The sequence below is a fragment of the Loxodonta africana genome, unplaced genomic scaffold, assembly GCF_030014295.1.
Source record: "Loxodonta africana isolate mLoxAfr1 unplaced genomic scaffold, mLoxAfr1.hap2 scaffold_34, whole genome shotgun sequence".
Taxonomy (NCBI): domain Eukaryota; kingdom Metazoa; phylum Chordata; class Mammalia; order Proboscidea; family Elephantidae; genus Loxodonta; species Loxodonta africana.
This window is the reverse complement of record NW_026975055.1, coordinates 1428566-1448363: the sequence shown is the minus strand read 5'-3', so window position 1 is coordinate 1448363 and position 19798 is coordinate 1428566. Positions and strand designations below refer to the sequence as shown.

Sequence of the window (19798 nt, the reverse complement as noted above, 5' to 3'; positions counted from 1 at the left end):
CACATACCTGCGCTTATAAGTTCAGCCCAGTGCAGAATAATTTTCTTCCCTCCTTGGTCTAGCCGACCCGAACCTGCTCTTTCCCTATCAGTGTCCTTTGCTTTCACCTAAGAGTTATGACAGAGTCCGCTTGATGCTGATGCATTGAAATTTCAATTTATTTTTTATTTATGATTACTATTAATTCCAGTATTTTCTACAGTTTTCAATGGAGACAGTCCTGTAATCTGTGAATAGCAGTTATACTTTTTCTCTTTTTGTACTAGCTTACACTTCCAGTGTGAAATGTTTAATAAAAATGATAGAAGGATCCTTATTTTATTGTTTATTAATTTTAAAGAGAATGTCCCACCCGTCACCATGAACTATCATGCTAGTTGTAGTTTTCCACGTTCGGGAACTCCTTTTCTGTTCCATATTTGCTCCTAGTCCTTATCTCTCCGTGTGATTGGATTTTATCAACCTGCTTTGCCCCCATCTCTTGAGGTGAGGATATGTCTTCTCTTCTTTCACCTATGCATATGGTGAATGAAATTACTAAATCTTTAATGTTCACTCAAATTTGTATGCCTACAATAAACCGCCTTGATCATGGCATGTTATGTGGTTTATACTTTGCTGGATTTCCTTTGCTGGCATCTTACGTAGGGTTTTGCATCTCAGTTACTGAGTGTGCTTGTCCTCTAACTCTTCTTCTACCTTCCTTCTCTAATTTGTTATCATTTTTAAACTAGCCTTAAGGATCAAGTTAGGGGAGTATCTCATGGCTTTCTAATCTCTGTTGACTATGTACAAGATTAAAATGACTGTTTCTTGCATGTTTGCTGGAACCTGACTGGAAACGATCTAGGTCTGCCATTTTCTTTGTAGGTAGATCTTGAACTACTGACCCATTTTATTTAGTGGTTAAAGGCATCTTCTAGTGCTAATTTACTTAGAAAAAATTCTGATGCATGTTCTAGGTTGCTCAAATCTCATCTTTAAATATTGATTATCAGGGCTTGTAGCCTCATGCAGGCCAATTCATCAATTCCAGATTTCCCCAAAGTCAGGCTCTGCAACTATTCCTGGTACCAATTCCCTCATCTAAGACTTATTTGCAAAGAAAGATACAACAGTATGCTCTCTAAACAGTTGTGTATCCGCTGCCTTCTTGAGTCCAAAATGTGAGGATACAGTCTTCTAATACTTTTTTTGTAATTGTTCTTTTCTTAAATTTTTTTCCTTTTTTCACTGCCAACCCCCCCACCCCCCAATCTAGTAGTTTTAAAGTTGTGCGTTTCAGGTTCAAGTCTGTAATCCAGCTGGGATTCTGTGTGTGCTGCATCTGTGCATCAGAAGAACAGGCTTCTAGAAGCAGAAAGCAGGCAGTGCGACTGTTGGGTGGTTGGCGGGGCGGAGGGGAGGGGAGCTGCTGCTCAGAGAGGTGCCCGAGGGAGGCAGGAGATGTCGGGCTGCCCGCCGCAAGCCCGCGGGCTCCAAGGAGGGGGAACCCGCCTGCGCCATGAGCCTTCTGAGACAGGCCCAAGCCCGCCCAGCCGGGTGCTAACCTCGCACCCGCCAGGCTTGCGGGTTCCCCCAGGACTAGGGGAAGCCTAAGGCCATGGATGGTAAAGCCTAGGGTCTGGACCTGGGAAATGGTTCTACCACGCGTGATCGCAGCGCTTATGCTGGAAAGGAGGGCAGGAAGCGTATCGTAACGTGCGTCCGGGCGATGACCCAGAAGGGCGGGAGTTGTGGTCACCCATGGACTCTGGGTCCGCATATGGAGGCCCCCAGGGTGCAATTCCAGGAGCACAAGGCAAAGCCACAGAGGCCACAGTGCACCTCGCCAATACTCCCCAGGGGCACTGCCCCAAATTTGGGGAGCAGTCCTTCCTCTGGGCTAGGGACTTTGTTTCCTCCGTTGTCATCACTGACTGTGAGCAGACTCTAGTCTGTGCAGACTAATGAGGAGTTATCAAAATGAGCTCCAAACTCCAGATTTGTTTAGGATCATAAATTAACACAAAGAAATACGACTTTAGCAATAAGTGCCTGGTTCAAGCCCAAGTTGCCTGAAAGCAAGGAATTTCAGTCTTTCAGCTCCTCTGCTAATCTAGTGACTAGGAACAGGATCTCACTGGAACTCAAAGGTGTGGGGCACTGGAAATACTTCTGGGTCTGTCTGCTCAGGGCTGATTGCCTGGTTCCCAGTTTTATTATACAGCTTAAATATAGACCAGAAGAGGAGTTTGGGGCTTGAGATCTATTTCTTGAGGAAGGAAGAGGTAAAATAATTCAACGTTTACTGTGTCCTTCTCCATCCCCGGAAATCCTCACGAGGACCCTCTCAGGTAAGGACTGACAGGGAGTGGATTGGTTTACTGCTCGACTTTGTCCTTGAGTCACTTTGTTTATGTCCTGCATGTAAACTATTGTGCACTGATGGAAGCATTCTAATTCTTATGCAGAATGACTAGACCCCGTGCAGAATGACTATATTGTGCCTCCCTCGGGCACCCCTGTCTGCACAGCACCCCCCGCCCCCAGCTGCCCAACCGCCTCTCTCCTGGCATTCTGCTTGTAGAAGTTTGTTCTTTTGATGCAGAGATGCAGCACACACAGAATCCCAGCTGGATTACAGACTTGAACCTGAAGACCTTATGCAGAATGACTATTTATGAACCACTAAGCTTTTTTTTAAGCTTAGTACTAAATCAGTTACTTCCCCCTCAGAGAAGGCCCTGGAGGAGGTTGATACATGCATTCCCCAGTGCTCCTGCTGCTCTGGAAGTGCCTGAAATGCCTCTCTGCAGAAGGCCTTTGGAGCAGGCTCATGGCCCACATAGGAATTCAGGCCTATTTTTTTTGTTGTTAGAACACCTCATTTAGCTTTGAAAACATTACTATCCAGTTTATTCACCATATTGAGTACAGACATCTCAGGTATTTTCAAAATTAACCCCATTCTCTAATACTAATTTGCCACCAAGAGTGTATTCCAAAGTGTTCCGAACAGGCTAGAAAATCTTTCCAAAGAGGAGACTCCTGCGCCGTGTTGTGCAGTGATTGCAGGGATGGCATAATGTGTTTACCCAGATACCTACCCCTTTTTTTTTTGTTGTTGTGCTTTACTTGAAACTTTACAGAGCAAGTTAGTTTCTCGTTCAACCATTTATACACAATTGTTTTGTGACATTGGTTGCAATCCTCATGATGTGTCAACACTCTCCTATGTTCCAGTTCCCCATTTCCATCCGCCATGATTCCTGTTCCATCCTGCCCTCTTTTCTGTGCTTTTGGGCAGGTTTTGCACTTTTGGTCTCATACACATGATTGAACTAAGAAACACTTACCTCATGTGTGTTATTGTTTGTTTTACAGACCTGTCTAATCTTTGGCTGAAGGGTGAACTTAAGAAGGTACTTTCGACTTTGTTCCTTTCCGTAATTCCTGAAATTCCAAGTCTACCACCTGAAGAACTTCTTTAGCGTTTCATTTACAACAAGTCTGGTGGCAATGAATTCTCTTAACTTTCCTTCACCTGAGAATGTCAGTATTTTTCCTTTACTCATGAAAGAAATAACAGGATATAGAAAGCTGGGTTAATGTTTCTTTTCTTTCAGTGTTGAAAAAATGTTTTCACAGCCTTTTGGCCTCCATGGCTTCTGATGATGAATACAGAGTCATTCCAATTGTTTTTCCTGTATGAAATGAGTTGGTCCTTGTTATTCCACAGTTGGCAGTGAGGCATTTGGGTGTAAAATTATGTGAGTTTAACTTGTTGGAGTTTGCATAGCTTCTTGAATCTGTAAGTTTATGTCTTTCAACAAATTGGGAGTGTTGAGCCAGTATTTCTTCAAATACTTTTTTCTACACCACATATTTTCTCTACACCTTATGGAATTCCAATAAATAAACGTTAGATATTTTTGGATTTTTTTGAGGCTCTGTTCATTTTTTTTTCAATATTCTCTGTTTTCAGATTGGATATTTTCAATTGAACTATTTTCATCTCATTGATCCTTTTGTCTGTCAACAGCATTCCGCTGTAGAGCTGATCAAGTGAATTTTTTATCTCTATTTTTCTATTTTTCCTGTCTAAAATTTTCATTTGTGAATGGTTTCTATGTATTTTTCTATTTTTCTAAGTTGTGCCTGTTACTTCTTTGAGCGTGGTTAAAGTAGCTTTTTAAAGTTTTTGTCTATGATTCCAAGACTGTGTCTTACTTCAATCTTACAGAAAATGTCGATGTTGTTTGTTTTAGGAATCACTTGACCCAGTTATGTTCAGGCTGCAGGTTCTTTCCCAACTTCTGTATGCTGTGGCTCAGATGTCAGTTCAGATTTTGAAGACTTTGCAGTGATATTTGGATGTAATCTATGGGAGTGTCACTCAGTCTGGGACCTTGTTGGTGTTCTAACCCATAATGCAGTTCTCAAAGGATTGATCTACTTCTTAGGGTCAGAGCAAAGCATATGCAACTGTGGGAGTGGGGGAGGGTATGAAAAACAACTTTTTGGTATCCTCTCTTGAGCCACCTGGTCTCTGTCTCTCTGAGGCTCTCTGATGTCTGAGCAGCTACCTTCCTGGTCCACTGGCAAGAATGTTGGGGCTTTAATCTCTTCCTTCTGCCGTGCAATTAAGTGACTGGGTCTGCCTATGAGGCCAAATAACGGTAAGATGGAGAAAACGTAACAGAGATTCCTCTATATTATTTGGTCCTTATATACTCTGGTCAGAGAGAAGGCACACTGTTTCTGGTGATACTTTGAAACAGGTATGGAGAAAAAGGCATTAACAGGTTGATAGCTGCATACTAGGTGTTACGGATTAAATTCTGTCTTCCCAAAATGTATATATCACCTTGACTAGGCCATGCTTCCCAGTATTGTGCGATTATCCACCATTTTGTCGGCTGATGTGATTTTCCAATGTATTGTAAATCCTACCTCTATGATGTTAATGAGCGAAGATTTGAAGCAGTTATGTTAAGGAGGCAGGGCTCAATCTACAACATTAAGTTGTGTTTTAAGTCAATCTCTTTTGAGATATAAAAGAGAAAAGAGCAGAGAGACAGGGGGACCTCAGTACCACCAAGAAAGAAGTGTCAGGAGCAGTGCATCCTATGGACCTAGGATCCCTGTGCTGAGAACCTTCTTGTCCAGGGGAAGATTGGTGACAAAGACCTTCCCCTAGGAGTGACAGAGAGAAAAAGCCTTCCCCTGGAGTTGGCACCCTGAATTTGGACTTATAGCCTACTAGACTGTGAGGGAATAATTTTCTTTGTTAAAGTCATCCATTTGTGGTATTTCTGTTACAGGAGCACTAGATATCTAAGACACTAGGTACCAGGAGATGTACATTTCCCAACTCTTTCACTCCCAGGGACACTATGACTAAGTAGCCAATTCTATAAATCCATGTGAGCAGACTATTCTGATTACTGCTTTGACTCTACTGTCTGTTATGGTAACCACACCCACCTTGTCTTTGTTGATTGAGTGCCACCACTTGGCTGCTACCACCATGGGGACCAGTCAGCTGCATTGTAGTTAGGTGTCTTAATTCAGTTAGGGCAGTTCTCACTGTGGACTCTTACTTACATAAAATAACAACCACAGAAGTCTTCAGTAATGCTGGGGCTTGCTTCACAAATTTGGACCTCACCGCTATGGTAAAAAGAGAGCCCTCTGGGCACTCCGTGTGTGGGTCTGTGGGTCCAGCCTAATAAATCCATTCAAACATGCCAATTTCCCTCAGCCTTTGGATACCTTCTCCTACATTACACAGTGGCAGATCTGCCATTTCCACTTGATTTATTGTAGACCACCACTTAATACGTGCTTCAGTAAACCAGCCAAATAAACTATGAGATCCTTTTCTAACCTCTCAAGCTGAAACACTGAGTGAAGAATCTGTGCTTCTTGGGCCTATATCAATAAACTCAGAGTACTCCACCTTTATGTTGCTTGCACCATTATCCCACACCCAGAATAGCCATTCCCACACATATTCACCAGGTTTCTGTATGTATGTATTAGAAAAATCAAGCAGTTCTTTTGGAGTTTAGCATAGCTTTTCCTGGGTCACACTTCATAGTTCACCTTTTGGGGCTTGTTGGGACTGAAGTCTAGGTATAGGTCTAGAAGCAAAAATGGGCAGTGGCAGTGGGATGTTCAGCCCTGTCTTATAAGGCATCTGCCTACGGTGATGCCCCAGGCAATGCCCCAGATCCCACCCCAGGAGATAACTCAAACAAGACACTTCAGGCACAGCTGGGGTAATCTCATCAGATGGAGGTGGAAGGGATAATTGTTTTACTGGGAAGGGTGCCTTAGCAGGCAAAGTTAGAGAATCTCTTCAGATGGGAGTAAGTGGTCTGGTTCTGTTAGGAAGAGCGATTCAACGGAAATTGGAGGTTCATTGTCCCCCGCTTCCTGACTGTCTGCCCATATGTCCTCATCCCAAGTTTCAGGATCCCATTTCTTCCCAATCAGTGCCCTCACTTTAACTTCGGACACCATTTGAGGCTGGATATTCAACTGGCGCTTTAATTCAGTCACTCTTAAGATAAGAATCTGAGTTTATTTTTGGCAGCATTAGCCTTGTTACTATAAGAAATATGGTTTTCTTTCTGGGCACAAGTGGCAGCTTTCAGATCTTGTATGTGGTGCTTGAGCTTTGAGTCCATTTCTTTCATTCACCAGTGTGGCTAGCAAAAGCAGGACCAACCAAGCAGCTTCCTTATTATTCTTATTCTGACAAAATTATAGAAAAGTATCAAATATATAATCAGGCAGAGCCTTGTCTCTCACAAGTATTTGATCCAGTGGTAGTATTATTTTGTGTATTTCTATTGTCACCTCACACCATGGATTAGCAATAGCCTGTTTACTTCTGGAGACAGTCATCAGTGCCTTTAAGACTAGCCAGACTTGAGAATCAATTCAGAAAACTCATCCTTAAGATTTGGTTCCTCTAGAACCAGTGTAGGTACCAAATGTCTTAGCCTGGGATCTGTAGAGGTGCAAAACTAGTGAAGAGAACATGTATATATATACACATATATATGAGTGTGTGTATATGTGTGTGTGTTTGTGTATATATATATATGGAAACCCTAGTTGCATAATGGTTAATAGGTATAGCTGCTAACAAAAGGTTAGCAGTTCGAATCCACCAGGCACTCCTTGGGAACTCTGTGGGGCAGTTCTACTCTGTCCTGTAGGGTCACTATGAGTTGGAACCGACTCGATGGCAATGGGTATACACACAGACACACACACACACATATATATGCATACGTGCATATGTTAGTTGTTGTTGCTGTTAGATGCCATCGATCCTGTGTAAAACAGAATGAAACACTGCCTGATCCTGAACCATCCTCACAATCATTGCTATGTTTGAGCCCATTCTTGCAGCCAGTGTGTCAGTTCATGTTGTTGAGCGCCTTCCTCTTTTTTTCTGACCCTCAGCTTTTCCAAGCATGATGAGCCTCTCCTGGGACAGGTCCCTCCTGAAAATATGTCCAAGGCACGTGAGACGAAGTCTCGCCATCCTTGCTTCTAAGGTACATTCTTGGTGTACTTCTTCCAAGATGGTTTTGTTTATTCTTCTGGCAGTCCATGGTATATTCAGTATTCTTTGCCAACACCATATTTTAAATGAATCAGTTCTTCGGTTTTCCGTATTCATTGTCTAACTTGCTCAAGCATGTGAGGTGATAGAAAATATCATGGCTTTGCTCAGGCACACCTTAGTCCTCAAAGTGACATCTTTCCTTCACAACACTTTAAGGAGGTCTTTTGCAATAGATTTGCCCAATGCAATACATTGTTTGAATTCTTGACTGCTGCATCTGTGGGCATTGATTATGGATTCAAGTAAAAAGAATTGCTCGATGACTTCAGTATTTTCTCTATTTATCATGGTGTTGCTTACTGGTCCAGTTGTGAGGATTTTTGTTTTCTTTATGTTGAGGTGTAATCCATACTGAAGGCTGTAGTGGTTGCTCTTCATCAGTAACTGCTTCAAGTCCTCTTTACTTTCAGCAAGCAAGGTCGTATCAGCTCCATATCATAGGTTGTTAGTGAATCTTTCTCCAAAACTAATGCCATGTTCTTCTTCTTACAGACCAGCTTCTCAGATTATTTGCTCAGCATACAGATTGAGTAAGTATGGTGAAAGGATACCACCATGACACATAACTTTCTCATTTTAAACCAGACAGTATCCCCTTGCCCTACTCAAATGACTGCCTCTTGGTCTACGTAGATATTCCGCATGACTACAGTTAAGTGTTCTGGAATTCCCATTCTTTGGTAAGCTATCCATAATTTGTCATGAGCCACACAGTTGAGTGTGCTTGTATAGTAAACAAAAATAGGTAAACATCTTACTGATATTCTCTACTTTCAGCCAAGATCCATCAGACATCAGAAATGATATCCCACATTCCATGTCTTCCTCTGAATCCAGCTTGAATTTTTGGTAGTTCCCTGTCTGTGTACTGCTGCAATTGTTTTTAAATTATATTCAGCAAAATTTTTCTTGCGTGTGATGTTAATGATGTTGCGCGATAATTTCCTCATTGCGTTGGACCACCTCTCTTTGGAATGGGCACACATATAGATCTCTTCCAGTCATTTGGTCAGGTAGCTGTCTTCCAAATATATTGGAATAGACAAGTGAGCGCCTCCAGCACTGCATCCATGTGTTGAAACATCTCATTTGGTACTCTATCAATTCCTGGAGCCATTTTTTTTGCCAATGCCTTCAGTGCAGCTTGGAGTTCTTCCTTCAGTACCATCAGCTCTTGATCCTATGCTACCTCCTGAAATGGTTGAACGTCGACCAATTGTTTTTGGTGTATTGAGTCTGTGTATTCCTTCCATCTACTTTTGATGTTTCCTGTGTTGTTCGATATTTTGCCCATAGAATCCTTCAGTATTGCACCTAGAGGCTTGAATATTTCCTTCAGTTCTTTCAGCTTGAGAAATGCCAGGTGTTTTCTTCCCTTTTGGTTTTCTAACTCCAGATCTGTTCACATTATATTATCATACTTTGTCTTCTCCAGCTTCCCTTTCAGGTATTCTATTGAGCTCTTTTACTTTATTTTTCCTTCCATTCTCTTTAGCTACTGTACATTCAAGAGCAAGATTCAGAGTCTCTTGTGACATCCTCTTTGGTCTTTGCTTTCTTTCCTGTCTTTCTAATGACTGTTTTTTTCATATATGATGTCCTTGCTATCATCCCACAACTAATCTGGTCCTCGATCCTTAGTGTGCAGTGCATCAAATCTATTCTTGAGATGGTCTCTAAATTCAGGTTTGATATACTCAAGGACATACTTTGACTCATGGACTTGTTTTAATTTTCTTCAGCTTCAACTTGAACGTGAATATGAGCAACTGATCATCTGTTCTGCAGTCAGCCCCTGGCCTGCTTCTGACTCATGATATTGACCTTCTCCATCATCACCTTCCACAAATTTGATTCCTGTCTATTCTGCCTGGAATGGTTCATGAGTATAGTCACCGTTTATGTTCCTGATGAAAGGTATGTGCAATGAATAAGTCATTGGTCTTGCCAAATTCTATCATGTAAGCTTCATTGTCATTTCTATCATCAATACCTTATTTTCCAACTGCTGATTTGTCTGCTTTGTTTTCAACTTCGCATTCCAATCACGTAATTATCAGTACATCTTGATTCATCAATGCATCATGTTTGATCAGTTTCAAACTGCAGAACTTGGTAAAAACCTTCAACTTCTTCATCTTTCACATTCATGATTTGTGTGTAAATTTGAATAATAGTCTTATTAACTGGTCTTCCTGGTAGGCCTGTGGATATTATCCTATTGCTCGTAGTGTTGTACTTCAGAACAGATCTTGAAATGTTCTTTTTATCGATGAATATGATGACGTTCTCTTCAGTATCTCAATCCTGGCATAGTAGAACATACCATTGTCTAGTTTAAAATGTCCAAAACCAAGCTATTTCAGCTCACTAATGCCTAGGATGATTGACCTTTATGCATTCCATTTCATTTTTGATGACTTCCAATTTCCCTAGATTCATAATTCCTTCATTCCACGTTCTGGTTATTAATGGATATTTGTGTCAGTTTCTTCTCATTATGAGTTGTGCCCCATCAGCAAATGTCATTAAAGTGGGATCTACTTTGAGGAGGTAGCTCTTCCCCACTCGTATTTTGAGTGCCTTCCAACCTAAGGGGTTATCCTCTGTCATTCAATCAGGCAGTGTTCCAGTACTATTCGTAAGATTTCACTGGCCAGTTTTTTTTTTTTTAGAAATAGATCACCAGGTCCTTTTTCCTAGTCTGTCTAAATCCAGAGCTCCACTCAAAGCTGTCTACCATGGGTGAACCTGGTGGTATTTGAAATACCAGTGGCAAAGCTTCCAACATCACAGCAACATGCAAGCCACCACAGTACAACAAACTGACAGAAGAGTGGTGGGAGTTAAAAATGAGACGAACCAAAAAGAGTGCTTCTTCCATGTCTGCTGATTTAGAGGAACCATGAGAAATTGTCAAGTGAAGAGTGATTCAGAGAAAAACATGGGTAGAGTGTGACCTAATTTCCATAAAAACAAACAAATGGATGTCCTTACGTGTGTCCCGGCAAAAAGCAGTGTGTAAAAGGGTACATATGTATCTTTGGACACTGGACACTTTGGGGGAGCAGGTACAATATACTTATGTGGGGCTGGCTCTTATTATAACTTCTGTATACAAATCTCTTGTTAAATGTGTTATAAGAATGTAAAACCTCTTAAAGTTAATAACATCATACGTGTATGTGTGTATATTTGAAACTTTTTTTCTGTTTTGACTATTTTATTTATGTGTTTTTTAGTTATCTAGTGTGGCTATAGCAGAGATACCACAAGTGGATGGCTTTAACAAACAGAAACTTATTCTCTCACAGTTTAAGAAGCAAGAAGTTTGAAGTCAGGGCACCAGCTCTAGGAGAAAGCTTTCTCTCTTTGTGGCTCTGGGGGAAAGTCCTTGTCATCTATCTTCCCCTGGCCTAGGAAATTCTCAGCTCATGGACACTGGGTCAAAAGGAAGTGCTCCACTCCAGGCACTTCTTCCTTGGTGGTATGAGGTCCCTCTCATTTCTGCTCACTTTTCTCGTTGTATCTCAAGAGACTGACTCAAGACTCACCCTAATCCTGTAGATTGTGTCCTCCCTCATTAACCTAACTGCCTCTAATCCCACCTCATTAACATCACAGAGGTTAGAATTTACAACACATAAGTAATCACATCAGATCACAAAATGCAGGACAACCACACAATACTGGGAATCAGGGTCTGGCCAGGTTGACACACATTTTGGGGGACACTATTCAATCCATAACAATAGAGAAAACACTGTCTTCAATGCCAGATTCAGAGACTTTTATCTATGTATGAAGGGCAAACACAGAAATTGAACAAAATTCAGATCAGCGAATTATTGCTTGCTCTTGTAACTAATGACTTCTTCTGGTCTCTATACCTTGAAATGGCCAAAAAGAATTCTGTGAGGATTAATTCAGTTATTGCTAAAACATCTACTGCATTTACATGTCTACAGATAAGGAAGAATGCTGGACACCATGTGTGATTCATTAAGTAACACGGGGACCATTAGACTATTGTTCTCCTTCTCTGATATGCCACTATCACCTTCTCCCCTTGTTGCTCTCCTGAAAAACCCATGCTTGTATATTCTAGGCTTTTTTCCAGAATTGAATTTGCAGGAAGTTAAAGATATATCTTTGAAAGATAAAAAAGACTTTGGCCACATTGTCTTTAGACAGTCGAACTTCCCAGCCAATCGCTGTGCAGGATGGGAATTCACAATCCCTCCTACTCAGTACCTCTGAGCAGGACGGGATTTCTGTTTCATTATCAGGAGAAGGTGGAATTCACCCCTCTTCAGAAAACTTACTTTCCTTTGCCTCAAACTGTCCCTCTCAGGATCTGTCATGGTCACTCTGAGAAATTCACATTTGCAGCCTGTATGGAAGTGCCCATCCTAGAGGCCCTGCCCTCCCTTCCTTGCTCCATAGGGCTTCCTCTGACACTTGGGGTCGCATCTCCCAGGGAGTACACACCTCTGGCACTTCCAGGGATTCCCAGGCCCTGGGATACTGTGGATGGGACTTGGAACTCAATCTGTTTCTTCCCATCCTCACCTTTGGTTATCTGTGTCCTGTCTTCACCACATTTAGGAGGCCTTGTCTTCTCTTTGCTCGTTTTATCTCAGTCAGGCTTTTCTATTCCAATTCTCTGATCTCAGGACAGATCAGGTTAGACCACAGAAAAGAGAAAGACCAAGCAAACATCACTGATCTGTGCAGAAGCTGCTGGGAAGGGATTCGATTCTCACTGGTTTAGGATTTTAAGCCCACTGCTCACCGGCAGGCAGGTTCCCCCCAGAGTCTGGCTTCTGTCTGGTACCTTGTACTCCAAAGAACTCAGTGATCAGCCCACCTTCACAATCACACCTCCCTTAGAGCTATCTTTGCAGAGGCTCTTTCTCAGACTTCCATGTCCCACTGAAATCCCATTTCTCTTTCCTTACAAACATTGTGCTCATTCTCAGGGCCCTGAGACCTCATCTGCAGATGAGTCTTGTCCTCTTCTCTCCTTGGCTTTTGAGTAGACCTCATGTCTTCGGACTGCTATCCTGGGGCTTCTTCCACCCTGGTGCTCTGGGGCTGGATCTCTCCATGTACTAGAGGGGGCGTGGAAGGGGCACAAGGCTAAAAGGATGGATCTTCCAGGTGAGGTGGGTTTAAGAAGCCTGAATGAAGTTCTTCCCTGAAGGGTGCATATTTTGCAGTCCAGACATCCTGCTTCTCTCAGTCTGAGAGTCCTAGCACGTCTTCAGGTGCTTTCTCCTTTGACCTTGAGGCCATGCCTGCACCCTCTGCAGCCAGATCTCCCACAAGTGCAGCAGCACCAGTAGGTGTGGTAGCCTCTTCAGCCCCTGTCTCCTCCTCCAGATGCTCCTGGAGGTGCCTGGCTCTTCTTGCCAGGACTCCAGGATGCTGACCAGGAACTCAGTGTTGGTTAGACTGAGGGCAGACCTGATGGCACTCACTTTCTTCAAAAACTCGGTCTCAGGACCAGGGGCCTTTTGCCGACAGGGGTGTGAGATGTTTTGGTCTGGTCTGCCAGACCATGGCTAACCCCTTGACCTTACACACTTGGGTAAAATACTCATACTTGACCTATTGATCTCTGGAGTAATTTGATGAGTGAGAATTCTGCCTAGTGGAAGCTGTTGAAAAAGACCTCGCTGGTACTTGGGGAATCTTCCTGGGCTTGGAACTTGGGCTTTTTGTTCTCATGTTCTACCCTGAGTGACACTTTCCTCTTGGGTTGAGACTTGCAATAATGGAGAGTTAATTTACATGAGCTGTCTGGGCTCTGGTGTCTGAACTGTGACCTAAGTCTCTGGTCTAGGGATCCCTGGAGGCCTCTCCATCACCGCCATCCTCCACTTCCACAGTCCCCATGGTTTCTTTCTTCTTCCCCAGGCACCGACCATACTTTAGGGAATTTACTCTGGGCAATAAAGTCTTCTCCAGAAAATTTCGATGATGGTACTACCTTATAGCAAAAGTCTATAGTTCTCCAAAAAATTATAATACATTGATTTAAAAAAAAAAAAAAAAACTCCCAGTTTTCTTTCAGTAGATTCCAATTCATAGCAACTCTGTAGGACAGAGTAGAACTCCCCACAGGGTTTCCAAGGAGCGGCTGGTGGATTCCAACTGCCAACCTTTTAGTTAGCAGCCAAAGGTTTATCCAGTGATAGTTTATAACATAAACAGAGGATCGCCACATTAAAAAAAAAAAATTATTTTTTTGCATTTGTTGGATGGAAGTGAATTTGCTCCTGTGGAATATGGAAATTACCTCATTCTCTGCACCTTCATGATAATACATGGTTTCTCTAAGAGCTGTTTTCTGTGAAAGTTATTTTTTTTTAGTAAATTTAGAGTGTAAGCATTGAAACAGGAGAATTGGTCTCCTCTTTGTAACTTGGTTTCATCCTACTTTTAAGGGAAGGCTTTTATAGAAGGAATTATACTTAAAGAGACAGCGTTATTTGTACTTTTCTGTATAATTGAAAACTTCTCCTCGTACCCTTAACTAGCCTACACCAGGAGATTAAAATTGCCTTTCTCTGAACACAAGCCCATTACCATGTCCTTCAGGGTGAGGCAGAAACAGATGTCCACATTTGAGAGTCTGATGGCACAAACCTTAGTAGCCAAATCGCAACCATGCCTCCTGTGGGCGGGGGCGGGTCTTGTATATGTCAGCATAAGGGTCAGTATTTTTCTGAGTTTGAGGGAAGGATTGGCAAGTTAAGGAAGAAAGAGAAGGAGTTTGGGAGAGGAGTGTAAGCTCCAGTGACAGACAGAAGATGGGGTGGGAGATCTCTCAAAGGGTATTAGAGGCCAGTCAGAAAAGCAGGAAGCAGCAGGAAGCAGGGCCAGTGGAGGGCAGCACTGGGTGGAGGAGGACAGCAGAGGTAATAGTAGTGGGGAGCGCAACAAAACTGGCCTGAAAAGAGTGATACATGACTGATCCTAGATGAAGCTCAGGTTAAGAAAAGTAGGAAAATAAAAAATTCTATCCTGTAGCCATGTTTGTGGTTAGGGGTTGTTTTAGGCTCTTGAGGGAGGTGGGCAGGAGACACAGGAGGGGAAGGGGAGTTCCTGGATCTAGGGAGGAATCTACAGCCCTTCTTCTGCCCTCAGCGATGTGGGTTCTGGGCTCTTCAACCTACCACTCCCAGAACCTCCTGAGTAATTTCCTTAGTTCTTCACATGGTATATTAATTCCATCTAATTAGAAAATATAATAATTAAGTATGCTTCTTCCTACCCAGCCTTTCCACCATCCTATACTCTCTGCCCCAGTTGCCCACTGGCTTCCTTCCCTTCCATCATGTTCAGATCCAGAACAATAGTGTGCCTTGTCTGCACCTATTCTGGAAAGCTCTCAAACTTACAATTGGATTCTTTCATTTCATCCCTCATTTATTCCTACATTTCTTATTGAGAAAATAAACTTTGGTTATTTTTTTTTTAATTATCTACTAAATGACAGAAAGTGCTTTCTCAGGAGAATCTTCCTTATGACCTTATCCATTCACCCCAAATCCTTCATCTTGTCCTACCATGGCTCTCTTTTCTGGTGGAAGTCAGACCTTTTGTTCTGTAGCACTCGTCAATCTGGAACAATTTTTCCTCACCTTTATCTAGAGTCTTAGAGAAAGGCCTTTTCCTCGTGTGTCACTGTTTCATCCTGCTTGGGTGAAGATGTCCGAACATAATGGTCTTCTGAAGGACCTTTATCCCTTCTCCCAGCATGAACCTTTGATAACTTGGGGACTCTGGCTTGCTCCTGAATTTCCTTGATTCAGTAGCTACGGTTTCTCTCCCACAAGACCTGAGGTCGACACCCTTTTCAAAAAGCAGCTGAGATCTGAGTTAGCACCAAGGCTTCCGTAATCCTGTGTGACATCATTGCTGACACTGCTGAGTTCCATGAGCCCGGTTTGAAGCTAAACACGGCAACCAGAAAAACATGAAACTGTCAGGTAGGTGCTTGAGAAGTGCTAGCACCAGTGTAGGAAGAAGGAGATTAGATACTAAAAATGAATTGCAACTTTTCCGTGCCCTGTAAAAGGGGTTACTATCCTTTGGTGGGTAAAGAGAGCACAGGGAATGATAACAGTATCATGGGCAGCTGCTTTCTCCCAGTCCTCTCATTTGACTCTGTTGGAATCATGTCTCTCCAGCTCTGGTTATAAAATGTCCACTCTGAGCCCCTCTTAGGTCTCCTTAGCCTCTGAGGCTTCACACAGGCTCTGCTCTCTGACTAGGAGATGTTCTCTCCCTTCCCGTCTGCTGGTCTACTCTCCCTGGTGAAGCGTGAAGGTGAAGAAAACTGACCCCACTGGCAAGATTAGGCTCATGACTTCACCAAGAAGCCCTAAGACTCAGGAGTTTTGTGGTCAGCCAGAATGGGAAGTTTGGGAGTTGACTTGGGGAAAGCCCATGACAGACTCTGCCTTTGTTTAAGGTGCCATTTAGAGGAGAAATCAGCAAATGGGGAGACCATTTGAGGAAGAAATTAAGAAGGTTGGGGTGGTGATGAGGAAGGAGGAGACTTCTCCAAGGAAAACAAAAGTTTCCACATGGGGATGGTAGGGGCTTGTTTTGTGTGACCCCAAAGGAGAGAAGAGGCAGGAATGGTAGGGAAACAATAGAACAAAAGATAATCTGTGCCTGTTCACAAATATAACAAATGCCCCAGTGTTTTCAGCCTGTTTCCTCAGACTTTTCTCATCAAGCCATCCTTCCCCTTTTACTGAAGCCTCTGGAAAATACCTGGGGCTTCCTGGATGCTCGGCCTTTTTTCACCCCTTAACTATTCAGTCATATTCCCAACTTGGTTCAGGCATGACTTCCTGGTTGTAGTCTTCCCTGAATCTTCTCCTGGTAGATGAGTCCACTTCTTGCTCTGTACACCATTGTACCCAGGAAACCCTTTACCACAGCATAAAACACAATTGCATTTACTACACATTCTTCCTCTCTCTGTGCCCATGCCTTCTATGAGACTCCAGAGCACCTTTCATTAGCAGTAGGAGTCTTCTTCTACCTGTTGAAGGCCGACCTTATGGTTGCTTCAGCCATTGACATAGTAGCAGAGAAGATACAAGGAGAGAATTGAAAAGATTTTGCATTGAGTCTTGCCCTTTTGTTGCTCTTAAACCCCGAGAACCTGTGGGAATGACCCCAGGCCAGCCTGCTGAATGATGAGGGACCATTGGAAAGATGATCTAGTGGTTTCACTGAGTTGATTTTAGGCAAACTGGCTCGGTGGTGAGCTGGAAGCAAATTGTAGACAGATGAATAAGCCCTGCTACGAGCCACTGTAGCTGGCCCAGATCAGAAGAACCCCAAATTGACAACCTGAAAAATTGTGAGCTTAGTAAATGGTTGTTTTTTTAAGACACTACATTTTGGAGTCATTTGTTACACAGCAATACGTGACTGATACACCTGTTAACTTGGCCGTTTCTCTCACCAGGCAGTGAGGCAACTTCTCTAAGTCATTTCATCACCGAGAGCATCTGGCCTAGGGTCTGATATGTAGCTGTTAATACAGGAAATCTTTGTTGACTTAATGCATGAATGAGTAATACGAATTGTAAGTGTGAGTCTACACAAAATCATGTATGAAAAAAAGCATTATTTTTTAAAAAATAAAATGAATTGAGGCTCAGAACTACCTGCTTACAAAATTGAGGGGAGTTTTTAACCTCACTTACTTTTAGGGGACTCCCTCATCCAGATATGCAATAATTCCCAGGGTCTAATGAAGGACCAGTGCTTGGAGAAGACCTTCAACACACCCATTGCCTCAGCCTATGTGGGTGATCTCTCTAGAAGCATTCGTCCTGCTGTTTCCATTCTCGGCTGGAGCATGAGAACCTTGGTGGGGCTGTCAACAGCATAATAGGTTTTGTCTACTTATGTGCCTGCGTCAGCCTTTGAGGTGCTGTAACCTATTCCAGGGCACTATCAAGAAGGAGATCCTTCCCCTTCCCAATGTCTAGGACCCTACTATCTGACTGTCACTCTTCCCCTGGGCTCCAGTTCACTCAGTGTGATCACCCCAGTGAGCTGAGGCTTTTACCATAGACTCTTCAGAGTCTTGAAGTTTCAGAGCTTCAATACTCTGAGTCCAGCTATCTCCTTGAAATGAGGTAGGGAAGGGGGAAAAATGTAGAAAGATTTTATTTGGCATTTAATGTTACAATAAAATTTCTTGCCCTGCATTTTCGAAGGGTCCTGTCTAACAATTCCCTCTGTTCTCTTACAAGATGTAGGTCAATGAAGACTGAATGTTTGTTGTGTCATAATCTGCAGAAGGCTGCAAAGTGCACATGGGGTCCATTCCCCCGATGCTCACACTAGAGCACCCCACCCATGTGGAAATCTCTGCAAGTGTTACTGAGTCCCTCCCACATCCACAGTGAACAGCTTTCAGATTCTTATAAGAGGGAATTGTGTCCTAACACCAGCTGCTCCCTGGAAACCCTATGGGGCAGTTCTACTCTGTCGTATAGGGTCTCTGAGTCAGAATTGACTCGATGGCTACGGGTTTGGTTTTTTCTTTCAGGCGGGTGGTGGGAGTTTGATGTCAGCTCCATAATCATGTTATTAAAAAATAATGACAGGGTAGCAGGTGAAAGCAACAAAACAAAACTGAAATGTAATGGCTTTTTCACATTTATTGGCCCCACAGAGTTCCTTCGAGGTGTTTACTTTTCACTAGATTCGGAGAAATCTTTGTGAGAGAGACACAGCTTGAGATAGCTCCAAAATTACATGTTTCCCTCCTTAATGTTAGGTTACATTAAGAGCTGGTTGGCTGGTTTATCATCTGCCTGCTTCACAAAAATAGAAGGCCCATGCAGGGAGGAACTTGTCTGTTGTGTCTGTCAGAGCATCCTGGTACCTGGCACCTAAGAAGTGCTAAAAAATGATTTGAGTGAATGTGGGTGGGTTTTTATAAAAAACACTGTGTTGCTGTCTTTATTTAGTTAAATAGTGAAAACAGGGATAAGGAAACTGGAGACAATTACTTGTATAATTTAGAGTTACATAAGATGAGAATAGAACTTGAATAATGAAGAGATAAAAAAATAAGCTGTGTGGATGGAATGTACCCCATTCCCTTTGCTCTGGAGGGAGACATTTTAAAATTGGATTGTTTTTTCCCTACTGATTTATAGGTTCTATATGTTAATTGAAAAGTTAGTCTTTTAGGAATCACAAATATTTCTATTGAGATACAATTTACCTGCCGTAACACTGCCTTTGAAAATATGCACAATACCGTGGCTTTTAGTATATGGACAGACTTGGCACAACAGTCACCACTGTCTAGCTTCAGAATATTTTCAGTGCCCAGTAAATAAAGGCCCTTGTTAATAAAGGCGTATTAACAGTCATCCTCATTACTCCTTTCCTCCAAGCCGTAGCAACCACTAATCTACTTCTGTCTGTGTTGGTTTGTTCTGGACATTTCATGTAAATGGAATCATGCACGATGCGGTCATTTGTGTTTGGCTTCTTTCATTTTTTTTTTTTTTTTCTTTCATTTAGCGTAATGTTCTGAAGGTTCGTCCATATTGTGGCATGTATCAGTACTTGGTGCCTTTTGTGGTTCCAGTCTATGAATATACCACATCCTGTCTATCAGGTCATGACATTTGGGTTCTCTCCACATTTTGGCTGTCATGAATAACACTACTAGGAATCCTCTGTGTAAGTTTGTATGTGAACATGCTTTTGATTCTCCGGGTACAGACCTAGGAGTGCAATTGCTGTGTTGTATGGGAATTCTCTGTTTAACTTTCTGCAGAATTGCCAAACCATTTTCCAAAACAATTGGATCATTTTACATTTCCACCAGCGGTATTCCAGCTTCTCCACATCGTCGCCGACACTTGTTGTCCATCCTGTTGAGTTTAGCCATCTTAGTGGTTTTGAAATAATAGTGCACTTTAGTTTAGATTTGCATTTCCCTGATGACTAATGAGGTTACGCTTCTTTTCCTGTGCTTGTTGACAGTTTCTGTATCTGCTTTCGAGAAATCTCTATTCAAATCCTTAGCCTGCAAGCTTTTTTTCAGCTTTTTGCCTGTATTTTTACTCTCTTCATATACTTTTTGATATGCCAAAGATCTAT

At 42.5% G+C, this 19798-nt stretch overlaps 1 long non-coding RNA gene across 5 annotated transcripts in view; it reads left to right on the top strand.

The window, feature by feature from the left end:
* LOC135229524 (uncharacterized) overlaps window positions 1-19798 on the top strand; it is a 507916-nt gene that overhangs the window by 252606 nt on the left and 235512 nt on the right. For all 5 annotated transcript variants that reach the window (XR_010320217.1, XR_010320213.1, XR_010320210.1 and 2 more), the window contains one exon: window positions 9373-9547. This is a non-coding gene — a long non-coding RNA (uncharacterized LOC135229524). The remainder of the gene's footprint in view (window positions 1-9372; window positions 9548-19798) is intronic.